Here is an 8,212-nt window from a genome sequence, read left to right as displayed (position 1 = left end):
ACCATCAACCCAAGGCGCCTCTGACCATAACCCAAAGGTCAGTACCCATGCCCTCCTGTGGTCCTGTGGTGGAGTGGCAGTGTATAGTAGCACCTAAAATGTGTGTGGCTGGACAACCTGGTGAGAATGGCAGTGGGAGGGAGAAGCTCCCAGTCTTATTTAATAGCTGTGTATGAGGGAACTTCTCTTGAATGAAACAGCTGCTGAAGTTGGGTCACTGAGGTCACATATATGCATTGTGGCATGACCCTGGGAATTGTAATGCCTGGAGAGACTTTTGAAGTGTTGTGGCCAGACCCCTGAAGCCATGCTCAGCCTGAATGCACCTAAAGTAGCAGTTAAATGCTCAAGTTTCTGTGTAAATGCAGCCCTGGCCTTTTCAGATTTATTCAAGTAGCTCTCATGCCACTTGCTCTTAAGTTGGTTGGAGACAAAAAACCCTACAAATGCATAAAAATAAGTTGAAAGTAAGTTGAAGCAAGAACAAATTGCACAATGTAAGAAGGGGAAACCCATGACTCCAGAGAGAAAAGGAAGCATTCTGTTGCAATGCAGATGTCTGAATGGGGATAAACTATCTCAATTTATTTGGAAACCCCCATCAAGACATTTGATTTCCATTGACCTCTGGGCACAGATAGCACTGAATCAGCACCTCATGCACTAGTGCTTCTTACATATCACTGCTTACAGGCAGTTACCAGAACAACATGATCCCAGTAGCCCAGAGAGGCCACCTATTGTCAGTATTAAACTGGAGCTCTTACAGAAGGCCCAACAGGAAGCCAACACCAGTTTTTGCACCTGATGTCCCCCTCCTCTCCACCCAGCTTCACTGGAACACAAGCAGAGGGGGAGGGAGGGACCTCCCACTGACCAGCCTTAACTGATGTTTACTGATGATGATGGGATCAGGTGAGAAAAGGGAAGGCCTTGGTGGAGAATGGAGTGCCTGCTGCACATGGGGTTTGTATTGATGCAAAAAGTGTATGAAGCTTGGCCTGTACCCATCACTAGGAACGTACCTAATTCATGGGGGCAGCAGCCATCTTGCCAGCAGCCCTTTGAGCAGGCACCTTCTTTCTCCCCTTCCCCAAACCAGCAAGCTGCCACAGCACTCAATTTTTTCCCCCACAATGGATTTTGCAGGCATTGCCTGGATTTAACAGAACGCATGAAATTCATGAAATTATGAATATGGTAGGTCCCTATCCATAACCAAGGGCAAAGGGGAGGGAGGAAGAGGAGGTGTCTTTTTCACATAATAAAATTGCTTTAGGTAGGTTTACCACAGGGCAAGCTGGCCCTTTAAAGGGACTGACGGTCTAGTTCTGCAAACAAGAGTACAGCAAACAGAACAGTTTGCAAGCCATTCACAGGTCAGTTTGCTGCCCCCTCTTTGAAGGGGAGCCTTCAAGGTAGGTTGTGGTTCCTGTTAATTAAGGATAACTGACCTAGATATCTAGCTGAAGTAACTTAAACTTAGTGTTTAGATCTTGTTTTACTTAGCAGTACTTAAGTCCCTCATTTAATATTTAGCACTTAGGGCAAAGGTTAAACAGCAGATCAGTTCATAAGTTTCAAACTTCTAATGTAAGGGAACCCATAAATAAAAACTTCCCTAAAAGAGCAAACTAAGCTTTTGACACTTAAAAAAATGTAGAAGTTCAGCAGCAGGGTGGGGATACCTAGTTTATTGTGCCAAGTGTAGCATATATAATTACCTACCCTGAAGGCAGGTTTTGAATGTGCACACCCAGTGCAAGCAGTTCCTGGCTCTGAGAGAACAAGTATATTCTCTTGAGGCTAGGGTGCTGGAACTGAAGCAGCTAAGGGAGGCAGAGAGGTTCACAGATGAGGCTTTCAGGGACATTGTAGAACAGTCTCATCTCTACTGTAGCAACCCCCATGTGGCTAAAGAGGAAAAAAGTAGGGGTGTGCAAAACTTCGGCAGCCATTTTGTTTCAGAGGTGTTTCAATGCCTGAAACACCGAATCTGAATCAGAATGGAAGGCTCCGAAACAAATCCAAAATGAAACGGAACCATCGAAAATGTTCGGAGGCGGGCTTGCGGGGAAACGAACTCAGAAGAGGAAGGGGGAAGGGGTGGGGGGGAAGGACTTCTCTGATATTGACATCTGTAGCTGGCAAGTAGGGCTGTGTGAAACAGCACCATTTCATTTTGACTTCCGTTTCATTGTTTCAAAGGGACAGTGTTTCGTTTTGATGTTTTGTTTAATTTCAAAGCACTGATCGGTTTTGTTTCATCAAAAGTGTTTAGCTGTTTAGATGTGTTTTGACATTTCACCCATAGGCTATACAGGGGAATCACGAAAATGCCTATAACTTTGTCATTTCTTGCCTAATTTGAATGAAAACAGCATGGAGGGTATCCCCTACGGAGGCCACAAAGTCTGCCAAGTTTCAAGGAGATAGGTGCAGGGGTTTCTGGGAAAGTGCACCTCAAGCTGTTGACAAGCAAAACTCGTGGCATGTGTGACTGTGTGCATGTGTGTGTTAAGGCACGCCCTCGCTGGCACTGGGGACTCTACATGACACAGTAGTGTGCCCCAATGTGGTCTCCTCCTCCCCTACAGCCTCATCTGGTCCACCACTTTAAATAACAACAGGCAAGTAAGTAGCACTAGCATCTCAGGCAGCCAAACTGTCACAGAGCCTCTCTTTCCTCTCCTGCAGGAGCTTCTTCTCCAGCAGCGGCCAGAGAACCCTCCCTGCCAGCCCCAGCCCTGGGGCTTAAATGTGCCCAGGTCCCTGCCTCCTCCTGGTCAACTGACCAGGGACAGGTGCTAGGGGTTTAGGTTGTAGCTGTGTTGGTCTAAGGACATGGCACTGGCAGACAAGGTTCTTTGAGTGAATCTGACATATTTTAGTAGACAAACTGAATAGTTGGAGAAATATATTTTAGCAAGCTTTTGGGTTGAAAAACCCTTAGTCAGGCTGAGGAAGCACCTGCAGTTGATGTATGCGTTGTTCCTGGATAGAAGGAATAGTAAAGAAGCCAGAGGCTGGCATACAATGCAGGCAAGAAAGGCAGTCAGTGAAAATGGAAATGGAGGTGTCAGGGAGTGGGGGAGTAGGTAAACGTGGAGAGGTACCTGGGGAGTCAGATGTCTGGCAGGTTGTAGTGTGTCAGAATTCTAACGTGTATATTGAGTCCATGAGTTTCTGTACCTAGGAGGTTGATGAAGTGCAGTTCATAGGCTCGTCTGTGAAAAGTGGTTTGTAAATTTGAACAAGCACTGAACCTAGCTAACCTCATCACCAGAAGCCAACATCCTACAGCCCAAAACATACCGAATGGATCCAGACCATGCCATGACAAGACATACAAAACCTGCCAACAATATCTCCAGTATAGAGATATTTTCACAATACATATCTCCATCAGGACAGTTAGTGCCCTGATGGAATATACGTAGGAGACACCAAGCAACAACTGCACACCAAAATGAATGCACACTAAAAATCTATCAAAAGACCAGAACACCCAACTATCTATCTCCAATCTCTCAGGCCTGATCCTCAAAGGGAATACAAGCAGGTGGATGTAGTGGGGGATTCAATCATTAGGCATTGTGACATCCAGGAGGACTGCATGGTGACTTACCTTCCAGGTGCAAAGGTAGCAAACCTCACAAGAGGTGCTGATAGGCTGCAAGTGGGTGATGGGGGGAGCCAGTGGTCATAGTCTATGTGGGTACCAATGAAACCAGGACCTCCATGATTGCATTCTCTGAAATGCTTCTCATTCCATGCTCAGGGCCAGAGACAGGCAGAGCTCCAGATGAGGTGATGGTGCAGGGAGGAGGGGGAATGTTTTGGGACAGGAGAAATCTGTACAGAAAAAAGGGCTTTGCCTGAACCAGAATGGAACCAGACTCCTGGCACTAAGAATGTAAAAGTTCATAGAGTAGTTTTTAAACGGAAAACTGGGGGAAAGCCAATAGATATGGAAGATCACATAGGCTGGTTTGATGTATTCCTAAAAGAGGGCATCATTCAGATTGCATACTGTCTTGAAGATGATAGTAGGGAAGTAAGAAGTATAAATGCAGATAATAGCAAGGATAAATTGGAACATGTAGAGTTTCAAACAAATAGCATGGGCAGTAACAGGCAGCCGATCAAGGACATGTCTAAGTGCTACTACACAAATACCAGAAGCCTAAAAAAAAAGTGTGAATCAGAAAGCCTGGTGACTTTGACATAATAGGCATCTCAAGACTTGGTGGAAGGACAGTAATCAATGGGGTACCATTTGAGCAGGTTGCAAACCATATATAGAAGAGAGAATAGGTTATACAGATTGTGAAGGGGGAAGAGGCATCTTACCATGGTTCCCCCTGTTGCTCAACTTACAGCAGGCAGCAAATGCAGATAGCAAGCTGGCTCTGGCATGAGAGGCTCTGGCAGGCTGTTTCTGGAGCACCGTGGCCCTGCAAATTGGTGGAGAGAAGGGACAGAGCCCACCAGCAGAGCGGTGCCAGAAAGAGCCATGCTGCAGAGCAGCATGTGATGGAGAAGCCCAAGAGGTGAGGCACTGTGCCGCAGTGGAGCTGTGTTGCAGAGCAGCATGTGGCAAACAAACCCCAGATATGGGGTGGAGTGCTGTGGCCAGGACAGGCATCAGAAAAGCCCCAGAGATGGGACAGAGGGCCATGGCTGTGATGCACAGCAGAGAAGTGCATAGCGAGAAAACCCTGAAGATGGGGCAGAGGGCTGCAGCCGAGTCACGTGGCAGAGTGGTGTGTGGCGCAGAGACCCTGGACATGGGGTAGAGTCCCACAGTGGAGGCATGTGGCAGAGAGGTCCTGCGGGCAGGCAGAGGGCTGCACCTGAGCCACACAGCAGAGTGGCATTTGGCATGGAGGCCCCAGAAAAAGAACTAGCAAGGAACTGGGACAGGGCCACCAGTGAGGTGGTGCAGAGTTGCAGCAGCGGAGGGGCCATGTCCAAAGAAGTGGGCCAAAGATGCCAGGACAAGTGACTGGAGTGCTGGCAGGTGCCACCTGGAAGAGCTTGGACTCAGGTCAGATGGGGCTGAGGTGGCAAGGGGCAGCAACATGCTGGGGAGTGCCCTGATAATACTGTAGGGAAGCAGCAAAGAGCTGGAGGGCCTGCTGACCCCAAGGAACTGAGAAAAGGGGAAAACTTGTGAAAGCTCAAGTCTTCAAACCAGAAGCAAGCAGGCCTGGGGAAGTGCCTTGAGGCGTACAACAGCAGATGCTGATGGTTTCTGTTATAGTTTCTATTTATGAATGTTCATTGTAGAGTTATTACCTCAAGACTGAGATCATTTAATTTTATTGATTCTGATTCAAGTCAATAAGTGACAGCCTACGAGGAGTTTGCCTCTGGTGTGGGCTCGTATCAAGGACTGTTGACTGACAGATGAGAAAGGTATCATCTGTAGCCTAGACAACAAGATGCTGAAGTCAGTTTAGGCCCTGGACGTGGTAAGGGTGGGGTATAGGGGAGGTTGGAGCCTCATGAAGAAGCCAGGGTGTGGGATCCAGGGAGTGCCATGGGGGGAGGGGGACCGTCTCCCAAGAAGATAAGATCAAGTCATGGCAGGTGAGAAGAAACAGCTATTAGAACATGCAGGTGACATACAAGGACCCACCTTGCCATCACCAGCCAGTAGGTCATTGGCCAAGAGGGGACCCAAGCCCTACAACATATACCAGTGATACAGATAAAGTAATGGCACTGTATGTTAAGGATAGTAGAGACAGTAGCAGTATAAAAGTCTTAAAATTTGGACTTTTGAAAAGCATTCAAAACAAGGTCCCTCATCAAAGGCTATTTTTTTTAAAAGCTGTTTCCTATCTTTTAACAAGCTCTCAATTGACAAAGAACCTTACCATGTCAATGCAAAGAGTAGGGCTAAATGGTCACTTTTCTGGATGGAGGGATGTCAAAAGTGGGGTCCCACAGGAATCTGTGCTGGGTTTGTTCAACTTTTTCATTAGTGGCCTGGAAATGGGGTTGCACAGTGAAATCTCCAAGTTTGTATATGATACCACATTATTCTGGGTAATAAAGTCCCATACTAATGGAGGGGAGCTGTGGAAAGATCTCACCAAGCTAAGTGAGTAGGAAAATAATGGCAGAAAAACTTCAATTGTCAGTGAGTGCAAGGTAATGCACCTGGGGAAATATATCCTCAACTACAAGTACTCAAGGTTGGGTTCTGAGCTAATGTTACAGCTCAAGAAAGAGACTTTGGAGTATTTATAGATAATTGTTTAAAAATGTCATCTTAGTGTGTGCAGTGGCAGCCAAAAAAGCCAATGAAATGTTGGGCATCATTAAGAAGGGAATTGAAAACAAAACATGTCAATATACAGATCCCTTGTGTGCCCACATCTTGAATACTGTGTAGTTTTGGTCCCCACATCTCAACCATGATGTAGTAGAAATAGAAAAGGTACAGAAAAGGGGAACCACAATGATTGAGGGCATGGAACAATTGCCATATCAGGAGAGACTAAGAAGGCTAGGACTCTTCAGTTTGGAAAACAAAAGGCTGAGGGAGGGATATGATAGAGGTCTCTAAAATCATGAAGGGTATGGACCAAGTGAAAAAGGACTGCTGTTCACCAAGTCCCAGAATACTGTAACTAGGGAGAACCCACTGAAATTAGTAGGTGATAGGTTTAAAATGACGTGCTCTTTTTTTCTTTTTTTTACACAGTGCAGAGTTAAACTTGTGAAATTCATCGACACACAAGGTGATAAAGGCAGATAGAATAGCCAGGTTCAAAAAAGGCACTAGATGAATTAATGGATGATAGATCTATTAATAGCTATTGAACAGAATAGTTGGACATGTTTCCTCTGGCATTTCTAAACCAATAACAGTGGATTCCAGAGAGAACATTGAAAAGGGAATAGATCATTCTAGATATATTTGGTTTAATGTGCTTCCTCTGTACCATCCACTTCTGCTACTGTTGGAGACGGGGTACTGTGCTAGGTAGACCATTGGTCTGACCCAGTTTGGCACCTATGTCCAGTCATGGCACTAGGCCAGAAAAGTGGCATTCCAGAGCAATGGCAATATGGATGATAACAAACCTGGGCCAGGCATTTCAGAAACTTGATGTGGGCTCGATGGAATTTTCCTTGCAGGAGTTTTGGCAAGTCTGTTGTGACCTTCTCTCTCTGCAGACCTGGCGGGATATGAAAGAGAGGCGTGCATATCTTCTGTCAGGGGATAGTCAGGAGCAGCTGCAGTGGAAAAGGAGCAAGGGATGGAAAAACATGGATGTGTCCACTCAGCAGGATATATGGACCTATCGTCTGACCCAGTAAAATGTCAGTCTTAGGTCTGAAGTCAGCTGTTCCACTGCAGCATCTCTAGCACATGAGAACCCATCCCTCGCTATGTGGGGTCCAAGGAACTGGGGTGAGCTTGGAGCCCTCGGTGAATACAGGGTTAGGGGTGGTTTTTTTCCAGCCTCACATCTAGTTCCTTTGGAAGGTGAAAGTCTAGTCCTACTTCTTCTGTGCCATGATGTTACGTCTCAGCTGTGTGTTCTTGGGCAACCCTGGCACAGGATGCAGTCTGTCTGACTCACACTCCTCTACCTAAACGAAACTGATTAAGATGCAGTGAGAGACGCACCTAAGACCCTCACCAGATAAGGGTGACGAGTGAATCAACTGCCCTAGGTCTCATTTACATGAGAGATGGAAAACAGAAAGCCTGAAGCAGAGGCTGCAGTGAATTCTGGGACCAGAGAAGCAGGGGAGCACTGCATGATGGGGAATCTGTGCTTCCAATGTTAATCAACCCATGTTCACACACACCCAGCTCAGCATTTATCAGACCAGTTCTAATCTGGATTTACTAAGGACTTTTCCCCCCCAGACACACACACACAGCTCTAAGTTTAATAGGCATCTCGGGCCGTACATTCCCCGGTCCCACTATGGGAGGCCTATTTAAACTTGATTGACTAAAACTCGGTTGCCGGGTTAGGGAATGCTGAGGCAAGAGACCGAGTCAGAGGGGGTATGGGCAACATTTGAACAATGGTTAAGGGTTCATCACAGCATCCAGCCTGCTGGAGCCCTAATCCCAGGTGTTGTCATATCTTTCCCGAGACGACTGGTGGGAGTCCTCTCCACAAAAGGTTATGAGCACCCCAATAATTGTTTTAAGTCTGTTAAAAGACTATAGTAA

This window comes from Alligator sinensis, unplaced genomic scaffold, assembly GCF_000455745.1.
Source record: "Alligator sinensis unplaced genomic scaffold, ASM45574v1 scaffold989_2, whole genome shotgun sequence".
In the NCBI taxonomy this organism is placed as follows: Eukaryota; Metazoa; Chordata; order Crocodylia; family Alligatoridae; genus Alligator; species Alligator sinensis.
The sequence above is the reverse complement of the archived record's forward strand: the minus strand, read 5'-3'. Positions refer to the sequence as shown.